Source organism: Anopheles moucheti (assembly GCF_943734755.1).
Source record: "Anopheles moucheti chromosome X unlocalized genomic scaffold, idAnoMoucSN_F20_07 X_unloc_1, whole genome shotgun sequence".
Classification (NCBI taxonomy): Eukaryota; Metazoa; Arthropoda; class Insecta; order Diptera; family Culicidae; genus Anopheles; species Anopheles moucheti.
Genome location: NW_026453515.1, coordinates 45,001 through 52,500, shown reverse-complemented (window position 1 = coordinate 52,500; position 7,500 = coordinate 45,001).

The window sequence follows — 7,500 nt, the reverse complement described above, 5'->3', positions numbered from 1 at the left end:
CTCCCCAAACCGACGGTTCTTCCACCCCTCGATGTCCGGGATCACCCGGTGTGTCCACGCCGTGAACCGGCTCGCCGGTGCCAACGCGTCCCACTCCTCCTGCCACTGACGCAGTGTGGCCGCGCGCTCCTCCACTCGCAGTTGACTCAATGGCGCGCCGGTGGTTTGATGCTGATGGTAGCATCGAGCGTCCTCCCGGATCTGCAGGCAGATCGGGATGACGCTAGCCAGGACCGTGGCGACCTCATATCTCACCGATATGAAGGTCCTGGCTACCGGCCTTGCATACTGCGCCTGCACGTTCTGCAGCATCCGCCTGCATCGCCTGACGTTGGTGGCCTCATGCCACACCGGGGCAGCATACCGGAGCGTTGAATCCACCACCGAGGACAGCAGCCGCCGCTTCGCTCCTTTAGGGCCCCCGTGGTTCTGCATCAGTCGGGAGATCCCCTTCGCCGCACGGAGTGCCTTCGCCGTGGCGTACTCAACGTGCGGGGTCCACAGCAGATGCTCGTGCAAAACCACGCCCAGGTACTTGAGGCTCTGCGTTGGCAGCCGCTGTATCCCCTCGATGGAGACCGAGGGCTGCGCATAGCCCCGCCGCATTGTGGACACCATGATGATCTCCGTCTTAGCCGGAGCAAGATGCAGGTGACGCTCTGCCATCCACGTGCCAATCATCTGGATCGCCAGCTGCGCAAGATCAGCCGCTTCCTGCGGCGTCGTGCCGCCCGCCAGCACCACCAGGTCGTCCGCGAACCCAATCGCCTCCACGCCGTCTGGGAACGCCAGCCGCAGGACTCCGTCGTACATTGTGTTCCACAATGTGGGACCGACAATGGAGCCCTGCGGTACGCCAGCCGACACCTTCCTGCGCACCGGTCCTTCACTGGTCTCGTAGACCAGCTCGCGCTCGGAGAAGTAGCTGCGCAAAATTCTCCTCAACGCTGCAGGAACGCGTTTCTCCTCCAGAGCCGTGGCGATCGCCCTCCAGCTCGCCGTGTTAAAAGCGTTCTGGACATCCAGTGCTGCCACCACCAGACACCGTGGATCGCGTCCGTTCGTCCGGTGGAATGTGCGCGCAAACTCGCCCCGCTCGACGACCCGCTGGATGGCCTGGACCGTCGACCTCCCGCGACGAAAGCCATATTGCTCCGGCGACAGTTGAGGGGCACTGCTGTCCTCCAAATGATCATTGAGGCGGTCCAAGACACACCTCTCAAACATTTTCGGGACTGCTCCCTCAAGGAGCAGCGGACGACTCGCCGCAGGATCGCCCGGTGGCTTGCCCGGCTTGGGCACCAGGACTAGCCGCGCCTCCTTCCATTCCTTCGGGAACTCGCCTCGCTCCAACAAATCATTGAACACCCGGGCGAACGTCGCCGGGTGCTCTCTGATTGCGGCCTTTACCGCGACGTTCGGGATCCCGTCCAGACCCGGAGCCTTTGTCAGAGCCATCCTGTCGGCCATCGCCAGGATCTCTGCTTCTGTGACGGGTCGTAGGGCCTCCTCGTCGTCCGTCCGCTCGATGACTGGCCACTCGAAGGCGGGATGAGCCGGGAAGAGCGCGTCAACGATTGGCTCTAATACCGCTCGGTCGGTCTCCTGCGGTGTTCGGCCACGCAGCTTGGCCATCACCACCTGGTACCCGAGACCAAACACGTCGCTGTCGACTGCGTCAATCAGCTCCTGCAGCTTCCCGCTCCGGCTCTCCTGGATCGCTCGCTGCAGCTGCCGTCGCAGGTCGTGAAGGCGAGCGGTCGCCACGTCGCGGTCCGCCGAACCTGTGGCAGCACTAAGCCTCTCCTCGGCAAGTTCACACTCCCGACGCAAGTCGCCCAGCTCCGGGGTCCACCAATACAGCCGAGGCTGTTGATGCTGCTTCGGCCTGCCTACCCTCTCCATGATGGCGTCGCAAGCGAGGGTCAATGCTCCGACCAGCGCCTCGGACGTATCAGCTTCTGCGAAGCGACAGTCGACGAGGGCGGTCTTGTAGTCCTCGCTGCGGAAGAGGGAGGTCTTCCAGCGAATCCCGGCATGCGTCGCGATAGCCCCGCTCCCGTGCGTCTGCGATGGCTGATGCTGCTGCCGCTGTCCCTGCCGACCCGGCACACCGACGGAATACTCCACGTAACGATGGTCGCTGTGGGTGAAGGTGGAACTCACCCTCCAGGTCCCAGGCAAGGCGATCGAGGTGCTTGCGAACGAGACGTCCACGATGCTTTCGCGCGCAACCCCGTTGCCCATGAAGGTGGGTACGTTGCCGCGGTTGACAACATCGAGCTGCAGATGCTGCACCGTCCCCATGAGCGAGTGGCCCCTGGATGTTGTGCGGGGACATCCCCACTCCTGGCTCCACGCGTTGAAATCACCGGCAAGCACGATGAGCTGGTGACCAACCAACGCCATCTCCACCGCCTCGAGATAGGCGCCAAAGTCCGCTGGCCCGATGTTCGGCGAAACGTAACAGCTGGCAAAGGTGACACCTGCCACTGTGGCCACCACCAGCCCGGGATGGACGCTACCCCACAGGCGTTGGATGGGGTAAACCCCGGTGGCGACCACTGCCACACTCTGCGCCTCATCCACCGCCCATCTGCCGTTATCTCGAGGCGGCTTGTACAGCTCGCAGGCAATGACGACGTCCACCCGCTGCTCCCGTGCCGTCTGCAGCATCAGGTCCTGTGCAACCCGGCTGCGCCCGAGGTTGATCTGCAGGACCTTCAGACCCGAGTGCAGGACGGATGTCCCACCCGGTGAGGGCCCTTGCAAACCGCGCAGCACACCTCCGCTGTGCAGACTCGGGCCAGGTGGCCCGGTTGACCGCAACGGATGCAGTGCGCCGATCTGTCGATCTCGCTCCTGCACTGGTGCCGCAGATGTCCGTGCTCCAGGCACTTGAAGCACCGCAGTTGTCCCCGAGTCGGAGGTGCCAGTCGCGTCGCCAGGCAGGAGGTGTGCAACACTCGCACATGCTGCTGGTGAACACGGTCCGCCACCTTGGCCGACATCTTTACATACGCTGTCTGCGTGCCGTTCCACGCCTTCGTGAGATGCACGGCGGATTCGCTCACCGACTCCGAGCAAACTGCTTTCACCGCCATCGCCACATCCGATGCAACCGCTAAAGGGTCCACCTCATCAAGGCGGACCTCAACCGTCTCCGTCACCAAGCGGATGGTGGCCGGAGCTGCAGCCTGCGCGCAGACCTGCTGCACCCGTTCCAGGACTTCCTGCGCGTTGACGCCTTCTTGAAGGTCCATGACCAGCCGATCACGCGTCGTCCGTCGCCCGACTCCTAGCTTGGCCTGGTCTTCGGTCAACGACGGAGCACTGCGTATCAGCTGATACACATCGGTCCACGACTGTCCCTGTCCCGGGGCGACCTCGATGGCGTCCAGCTTCTTCTTCGCCTGCTTCCGTGGCGCAGATTGTGGACGCGGCATGACCTGCTGTTGCACCAAAGGCCGCTGTGGCTGAGGCCGTTGCGGCTGTTGTCGTTGCTGCTGCTGCGGTTGTTGCCGCTGCTGTTGCTGCTGCCGTTGCGGAAGCTGCGGCCACTGTTGCTGCCGCTGTAGATCAGCCGCCTGCTGACGTGGCGGCTTACGGCGCACCACCTCAACCCAGGAGCCGCCATCCGTCGTCTGAGGTGGCTTGCTCGTAGCCACCACCGCGTCCTGCTGATATCCACGCTGCTGCGTGCTCTGCTGCGTAGCCCGCTCCAGCTGCTGCTGCACAGTAGTTGGCTGCTGGTTCTGCCCGACGGTCTGTGCCACCAGCGCCGTCAACAACTCTCGCTCCTTCCGGAGCTCCTCGCGCAGCTGCTGATTGTCAGCAACCAGCCGCTCCTCCCGCTGCCGAGCCTCCAGACGCGCCTCGCGGAGGTCTTGCCGAGCCTGCTCAGCTGCCGCCTCCATCTGAACTCGCAGGAGCGTTACCTGCTCCTCCAGCTTTTTGACGACCGCAAGCAACGTCTCGCTGTCGAGTTTCGCCTCGCTAATGATGCGTCGCACCTCGCTCGACGGAGAGCCTCCAGTGCCAGTCACCAACCTGGCCGCATACTTGCTGGAGCTCATGGCTCCACTAACAGCCACACCCTCCATCACCGGCGTTAGCGGGACAGTGAGCCGCTTGCCCGCGCTCATGGCCGATCTGCTCCTGGTGGTGGCTGCGCTCGGTTCGTCAACCGAGAGTGTTCGCGCCCTTAAGCCCCTGTCCATGGCCCTGTGAAGGCCAGCCTATCAAGGTTTTTATTTATTGTTATATTTGCTCTAAAACCAAAAGTAAATATTAGTTTCGGAAAACAAATATTTAAAACCAATAAATATTTTGCCCGGGTTCGCCTCCTTATCCAGCGTTGAGATCACCGCCTGTCGGTATGCAATCCGCATACACCGACCCGGGTTGCCCGCTGGTACCGACGTTGAAATCTCCCAAGCGCGCGGGTTGTTGTCGCCGCTACCGCTGAATCCGCTATCGTCCACCAGGTGACGCCACTGATGAAGTCTCCCGTTAGTTCCGATAGATGGCGCTGCCCCGTGTCTCGGCTAAGGCGAAAGCTCGGAGCCGAAAGCTTTGCCAATGACGCCGATGACGTCAGCACAAACGTCAACACGTCAACACGTACACACGCGACGATCCACCTGACGCCGCTCTGCCGCTGTTTTTCACGCACTTTTTTCTCAGTTTTGTGGCGTTTTCCACACTGCCACCGTCCGGAAAATTGTTCTTCGGCGTCGCCACTGCGTAATAAACGTGCCACTTGATGTTTTTGTCGTCCCTTTCGCGAATAAATAGCACTTGTTTGTTCCCATACAAAATGTATGGGAGAGATTTATATCGCTTTTATCAGGCGAGCATCGTCCTGTTTTGTTATTTTTCCACCATTAAAAGGTAAAAGGCACTAAAACTCAATGTTTATAACACTTTTTAGCCCTTTTTTCGCAATTTTACACCCTGATTTTCGTATTTTAACACGAGCGACACAGAGGCACGTCCTAACACCGTGAATGACAGCTACGCACACACAGGGATAACTGGCTTGTGGCCGCCAAGCGTTCATAGCGACGTGGCTTTTTGATCCTTCGATGTCGGCTCTTCCTATCATTGTGAAGCAAAATTCACCAAGCGTAGGATTGTTCACCCTTTCAAGGGAACGTGAGCTGGGTTTAGACCGTCGTGAGACAGGTTAGTTTTACCCTACTGGTGTGTGCTGTTTGCCGCTATCTTAACGGAATTCCTGTGCAGTACGAGAGGAACCACAGGTACGGACCACTGGCTCAATACTAGTTCGACCGGACTTTGGTATGACGCTACGTCCGCTGGATTATGCCTGAACGCCTCTAAGGTCGTATCCAATCCGAGCTGATAGCGCTTCTCAAACCCATTAGGTGATCGGAAGCTAGCGGGCTTAACAACCCTCCGAGATCCGTCGGTGCTGCCCCGCGCACACTGACGTCTCATCCCCGCTATAGCACTAGACTGAGCCGCAACGGGCGGGAGCACGCTGCACGTGGAAGTACCTTACCACAGGGAACCCTGGTGGCTGTGTTTCCGTCGACCGTGGATACAACTAGTTTCGACACCTTCGACCGCCCGCAAACGACGGGACTACAGGCTGGGAGCTGCGAGTTGTAGAGATGCGTTCGCATCGATCCTCTCAGGCGACCCATGCTTGCTGGTGCTCGCGTTCACTTTGGGAATGGAGTGTTCGCGAGAGTGATTGTTGTGTTGTGTGTGTACAGTTGGTGCTTGCGTGCACTCCCATAGTGGAGTGTTCGCGAGCTTAAAACGCTAAGTCCCGATTAATACTCTCCTCGCAACATTATGTGCGTGGCTCCACGCCAAGTGGGATTAGCGGTGCGAAACGCGATTGGTAAAGTCGATGGTGATGTGCGTACCAACAGGCGATTTGTTAAGTCAAATGCGATCTGTGGTGCAACAGGCAATGTGTGTTTATTATCAGGTGTTGTTGGAAGTCAATACGATTTGACTTTCAAAAATTTTTCTAAGTCCCGATTTTTTTTCTCGTCGAGTAACTACAATGCACTATTTCTATCGCAGCGGACTTGCGGTTCATGGCCTTAATGATCGCGAACGAACACGTATTCGCAAAAAAATTTTTGTATGAAAAAGTCACCACTTGGGTACCTCCATACAAAAGTACCAAGTTCGGGTCGAGTGGTCGATGGACGTCGAAGGTGAAAATTTTTCATCATCGAAAATTTTTTCCAAAGTTGAAGCAAATGGGCCCTAGAGTATGAAAAGTGAAACCACGGATCGATATGAGAAATAAAAATTTTTGTATGAAAAAGTCACTACTCGGGTACCTCCATACAAAAGTACCAAGTTCGGGTCGAGTGGTCGATGGACGTCGAAGGTGAAAATTTTTCATCATCGAAAATTTTTTCCAAAGTTGAAGCAATTGGGCCCTAGAGTATGAAAAGTGAAACCACGGATCGATATGAGAAATAAAAATTTTTGTATGAAAAAGTCACTACTCGGGTACCTCCATACAAAAGTACCAAGTTCGGGTCGAGTGGTCGATGGACGTCGAAGGCGAAAATTTTTCATCATCGAAAATTTTTTCCAAAGTTGAAGCAAATGGGCCCTAGAGTATGAAAAGTGAAACCACGGATCGATTTGAGAAATAAAAATTTTTGTATGAGAAAGTCACCACTTGGGTACCTCCATACAAAAGTACCAAGTTCGGGTCGAGTGGTCGATGGACGTCGAAGGTGAAAATTTTTCATCATCGAAAATTTTTTCCAAAGTTGAAGCAAATGGGCCCTAGAGTATGAAAAGTGAAACCACGGATCGATTTGAGAAATTAAAATTTTTTGTATGGGAGGGCCCCTGCTAGAACATTTTTCCCAAGTGCGACCATTTTACCCAGTGAGTCAAAAAAAAATTTTTTTCACGGTGACTCAAAACTTCAATATTAGACTTCCCTGAGTATGAAAAGTGAAACGAAAATCATTTTTGAAAAGAAAAAAATTTTGTATGGGAGGGCCCCTGCTAGAACATTTTTACCAAGTGCGACCATTTTACCCGGTGAGTCAAAAAAAAATTTTTGTATGGGAGGGCCCCTGCTAGAACATTTTTCCCAAGTGCGTCGATTTTGGGTCGCCGACACAAGCTCGGGTCAAAAAAATTTTTTTTTCACGGTGACTCAAAACATCAATTTTAGACTCCCCTGAGTATGAAAAGTGAAACGAAAATCATTTTTGAGAAGAAAAAATTTTTGTATGGGAGGGCCCCTGCTAGAACATTTTTCCCAAGTGCGTCGATTTTGGGTCGCCGACACAAGCTCGGGTCAAAAAAATTTTTTTTTCACGGTGACTCAAAACATCAATTTTAGACTCCCCTGAGTATGAAAAGTGAAACGAAAATCATTTTTGAGAAGAAAAAATTTTTGTATGGGAGGGCCCCTGCTAGAACATTTTTCCCAAGTGAGTCGATTTTTGGGTCGCGACACAAGCTCGGGTCAAAAAAAATTTT